Below are 5684 nucleotides of genomic sequence, written 5' to 3'. Positions count from 1 at the left end.
TGGGTTAAAATGACGCAAAGGAAGGAGACACCAAATACAGACCACTCTGAGAAAGATATGCCTTAAAATATGGAGGCAACTAAGGAATACATGAGGTTGAGAAAGAGCTTTATTTTTATTTATAATTAGACATAATATGATATATTTCTACTCCAAGTGATATAGTAGACCAGGGAAATGCATGATGTAAGAGAGAGAGGAGACACTTTTAGGAGAAAGTCATGAGTTATATTCAGTGCAGAGGTGCTATTAGCCTTAGATAGGAGCAAGAACTCCTCCTCCATCATGTCCAATGAGGAAAGGCAGAACATGTGAACAATTTGGTAATGCCAATACATTCAGTAGTAGATTTGCTGTTTTCATAGTGAAATAAGAGGCCAAGATACAAACTGAGGGAGAGGAACAGGGGAGGATGTTGAACGTTTGAAAAAAGAAAAGTGCAAAAGAGCTGCCTTGTAAAGTGTGAGAGAGGAAATTTATGAGGCTTGCTGGACAGTGCTAAGGGTCCACTTGAGACTTGTGATCATACATTTTCTGTAAATGTAATTAGCATGATGATTTCTCCCACAACATCCTACTTCTCAGGTGGACAAGAGGAATAGGCAGAGTTTGATTTATCCAAGAATGAGGCTTGCAAGCTAAGTGAATGGAAGAGAGGAAAGCAAGGGATCTTATGGTGAATGCAGAGGGAAGGGCTAACAAGAGAGGTGAGCAAGAGTGAGAGAGGTCCATTAGTTATGAGAAGTTATTTGAGTTGGGATACGAAAATAAGGGCATTAGAAGGAACAAAGTAATGATTAGGTCAGATGGAGGTTCTCGTTAAGATTTTAGAGCTGGTGCAGTGGTAGGTAATGATCACAGGGTAGGTGGTGTAGGAGGGAGGAGAAAAGATCGTTGCAGGAGATGAGATGAAGGAACTGAGAGGTGGTTGGTCATCTCTTGGTGTTCAAGCCACCAATAAGGATGACAGGAAAAAAAGTGGTGGAAAGAGATGGTGAGTAGCGTGCTAAAATTAGCAATGAATTGGAAGGAATGACTAGAAGGCTAATGGCAAAAAGGAATGGTTGCACAGCAGGTGGAACAAAACTGCTAAAATTCTGAAGAAATGGGAAATCCTGAGAAATAACCCGGAATTTGAAGCAGAGATGAAGGAGCACCTAATCTACCTTCAAGCCCTGGAGTACACAGGCATAGGAGAAACTGCCCCCACTTGAGAGAGATGTGCAAGAATCAATGTCCAGAGGGAAAAGCAAAGTTGCGATTAGATCTAGAAGGTGAAAATAATACCTTGAAATGAGGCCAGCCAGGAGGCATATTGGTTATGGTGACTGGATCCCACATGGCTGACTGAGTGGTCTGATCATGGACTTAGTGACTTGATAATATGCTAGGTGCATCTGGGAGCATGCCCAAAATCCCAGGGGAGAATGGGGAAGGGATTGCAGCATGAGCATCCCCATGGCGGGGGTACCTTCATGGACTTAGTGACTTGATAATATGCTAGGTGCGTCTGGGAGCATGCCCAAAATCCCAGGGGAGGAAGGGATTGCAGCATGAGCATCCCCATGGCGGGGGTACCTTCTCACTTCTCCCGCTCCCTGTGGCAAAGTAAACACAATGTATAGCAAAAACTTAAAAAAAAATTTAAAAAAAGAATATTCTGAAGTCAAAGGTACATACTGTTTTGCTGTAGATAGACTGATTTATAAATCAGAGTGAAACTGTCTGGAGACAAGGAGAATAAGAAGTTGGATCAACCTCTTTGCATTGGACCAAATAAAAAAATAAAAGTATGTGAGTGTGTGTGCACGCATGTGTGTGTGAACACTAATCAGTTCAAAGTTGGTTTATGCCGAGGAAATTTCATCTCTGTGGCAAAAACAGAATTGCATCCTTAGATGTGCCTTTTGTTCTTTATCCTTCTGCAGAAAGATTGCATTTCCTAGAGACTGCAAAGATAGTCTCTATCTCTGCTCACCAATTACCAACATCCTTCCATCATTCCCTTTCCTCCTACCTTTATTGCCATAACTGCCAGCCACGAAGACCCCATGTTGAATTCCTTCAGTCTTGCTAGAGTGAAATCATATCTACTCTTTAGGAATCCTCTCAGACTCCTGAAAAATTCCTGTATTCTCAGAAAATGCAGCCCAAGATGCACCGAAAAGAATGGCACTTCTCAACAGACAGGCTATCCCAAAGAAAAGTCTTAAAACTTCTCAGTAGCTTCTCTAAGCTTTTTCATTTCTACTGAATAGGAGCTACTGTTCCATAGGCTGACATTTTCAAACTACTCATGCATTTGACTGTAAACTATGATCCCGAAGCATGAGTCTAGTACTGAGTAACGAAGTCTGTTCTTTTCGTCGAGTCTTTTCTTTTCAGGGTACTCTGTGCACTTATCTTGTTTAGCTCTCCCAAGAACCCAGTGAGATAGATAGGTTAGACACTTAGATGGGGAGTTAAGTCTCTTGCTCAAATTCTCATAGAATCACAGGTGGATTTACTGTTACACTAATCAGATTTCTCAATGAAATCACAATTGGTAACTATTGCTATCAATTGGAACCCCAATTTTCCCTCCAATAGATTTTTCTTCACATCCAATTGCCTAGAGCATTTTTAGGACCCAGTTAACAAAGGGTGACCTTGGGGATAATGTAGATTAGGATTTATAGAGACCAGTTATTTATGGTCCAGAGTCATTTACATTTATAGTGATAAGTTCTCCTTCTGTAGGACTGGTTTAGAGGAGTGTACTTACCAATCCCATACTCACTGTCACTCTCCTTGTGCCAGCTCCTCTGACTTCCACATGAAGATTTGAGGGTTACCGTTTGTCCTATAGTATCTGGCACTGAAAATATGGGGGTATGGGTAGTGAGGAAAACAAGATTTTACTGGATTATCATTTTATTCTCTATAGAAAATATTACTCTTTTTTCTTTTGAAGGAACAATTCAAGAGTATGCAGTCAAAAAATTCTGGAGAAAGAGTATTATAGAAACACATTGGGTGAGCCAGTGGAATGGCAGTTAAGGCTGGCTATGAAGATTGGGTCCTGGAAATGAGCAGCATGAAAAAACATACCCAGTGCATGTGCATGTGTGCCCAAAATCACAAATGGGATTTTGGAGAAGATGGCGGCCCCAGCAGTGTCTGGGCTCTCCTGCTAGGTACAATGCTTTGGAATATCTGTGGTCTGGTTATTTGCCAAGCTTGTGAGGCCACCTGCTCAGGTCCACGGTGTCAAAGGTCACTATGTCACTGTGCTTTATTCTGCATCTAAACAGAATAAGTGGAACAAGTAGAAAAGGAGTTGTTGAGAGTAGCACAACCCCTGAACGACCCCAAACTGGCTGTCTCTATTCTGAACCCATATGTTAAGCATTCCATTAAAGTAAAAAGCATAGATGACATGGCAGCAAAAGAGAAGTTTTCTCCCCTCACATCCAATCTGATGAATTTGCTTGTTGAAAATGGTCATGTAAGCAACACGCAGGGGGTCATTTCTGCTCTGTCACCATAATGAGTGTCCACCATGGAGATGTACCTTGCACCGAAACCACTGCTTCCCCTTTAGACTAAGCAATGCTCTCTGAATTAAATATGGTTCTGAAGAGCTTCCTAAGTCAAGGACAAGTATTCAAACTGGAGATTAGGACTGATCTATCAATTATGGGTAGAATGATTGTCTGTATTGGAGAGAAATATGTGGACATGTCTTTTAAAAACCAAGATTCAGAAGATGAGCCAGGCCATGTGGGAGGTCATCTGAACGTGTGGGTTTTCTGTCCTTGGGGAAAATTCTCAAATTTGGAGCAACAATAAATGCTTCCTGAACACACACACACAAAAAAAAGGGGGGATTGTGGCATGATCATACCCCATGGGGGGCTACTCTCTCACTTTCTCACCCTGCTCTTTTCTTTTCCTCCCTGGCAAGTACAAGTATCATGTAATAATATTTTTCAACAAAATAAAAAGAGGAGCCAATAAGTAGAATGGTGGTTAAGACACTAGACTGTCACATGGTCCATTGTGGTTCAAGTCCTGGACCCGGTGACTGGAAAATCCTGCCAGGTGCATATCCACACATGTCCAAAATCCTGAGAAAGAAGGAATGGAGAATAGAGGAGAAGGGATTGCAGCATGGACATTCTCCCTGAGAAGGGAGTGATTTCTCACTTTTTCTCTCTCTGTCTCTCTCCAGTGAGCACAGGAACCTTATGACAAAAACCTTAAAATAAAATTTAAAAAAAAGAAAAAAATGCTTTAAATTTTTTTTAAACATGTCAGGTAGTTGCTTTTAAAAAACTGTGTTTTTCTTTATAGATTTTGCTGTATACATGGCATTTGCTAGCTTTTGGCAATGTACAATCCTTAGTATTTTTTATTTAAAATACTTTCATATCAATTTTGTGTTTCTAATTTGTATCCCTTTTCTTTAAAAAAAAAAAAGACCCTCCCCAATCCATATAAACCTTCACAATATTTGCAAAATAATAATAATAATAAACCCTAAATATTCTTGGGCTGTCTATATGAACTGGTGGTTCAGGTAGCTGGATCCCCACAGTGGATCAAATTCTGAACATAGCAGCTTGAGAAACATGGCAAGCGCATGCGTGCCCAAATCCTGAAAAGTGGGAGAGGTAAAGGGATTGTGGCATGACCATCCCCCATGAGGGGTACTTTATCCTCTCCTTCTCTCTCTGTCTCTCTCTGGTGAGTGTGGGCACCCTTTATCAAAAAAAAAAGTAATAAAAATAAAATTAAACAAAACAAGAAACTAAATATTATTTTCCTAGACTGATGAAATACAGCTTCTCAGATCTGCCCAGTCCAGTTATACAACAAAAAAACCAGCAACTCCAGTGGAGAGTCTGACCAGTGGTAATTTCCACTAGGAGTAGGTCAGTTTTTCCCCAATGACTTATCCATGTTGAACATTTGATACCATAAAAATATTGAGAAATTCTCCCTTCCCCACTTCCTAAATCTCCAGCCCAGTAGTTTTCCTTTTCACACACGCCTCTTCATTTCCTGATTCTGGCTTGGGTTTGAAGCAAAGGTACCTGAATCCAGCCAGAAATGCTGTTATTATAATAGTTTTGGCCTAGCAGGGGCAGGAAATACCAACAAACTTATGTGAGCTCTTCCCCAGTGGAGAGCCAACCTAAGTGAACAAACCTGGGGCCCTTGCATAATTCAGATGATACTCAGATAAAGTCAACATTTGCAAACACTTTTTCTCCTACATATGTTGAGGCTACTGGGTAGTATGGAGTTTCCACTATGAAATGCGGAGGAGATATTGAAATTTTTTTCTTTTTAATGCAAACCCCTGAGAAAGAAGAAATAATACTGGGAATATTATTTTAAATATTTATTTAAATTGTCAAAGATATAGAAAAAATATTCCACTGAAAACTGAGATCTAGAGTGTGTACGTGAGAAAAGATTATCAGATTTACTGCCCAATCCTTACACGATTAAGTATGTTCACCTTAGTCCTTGGCTCCCAGGTAAAACAGAATAGAATTCCTTCCTCTAGTGCATGCAAGGAGGAAAAAAACAATGAGATAAGATTATCCATGCAAATTGTGTGATCCTCTAAGAAAGATCAGAAGCCAATTCATAAAAACACAAAGCACAGGGAACCAGCAGTTAGCGTAATGGCT

The 5684-nt window shown here is 40.3% G+C and overlaps 1 pseudogene; it reads left to right on the top strand.

The window, feature by feature from the left end:
• Positions 1–3140: 3140 nt before the first annotated feature.
• On the top strand, positions 3141–3778 carry LOC102501061 (ATP synthase subunit O, mitochondrial-like; annotated as a pseudogene).
• Positions 3779–5684: the final 1906 nt, after the last annotated feature.

The sequence above is a fragment of the Tupaia chinensis genome, unplaced genomic scaffold, assembly GCF_000334495.1.
Source record: "Tupaia chinensis unplaced genomic scaffold, TupChi_1.0 Scaffold000117_2, whole genome shotgun sequence".
Classification (NCBI taxonomy): Eukaryota; Metazoa; Chordata; class Mammalia; order Scandentia; family Tupaiidae; genus Tupaia; species Tupaia belangeri.
Note: the sequence above shows the minus strand (reverse complement) of the source record. Positions and strands in the feature narration are given on the sequence as shown.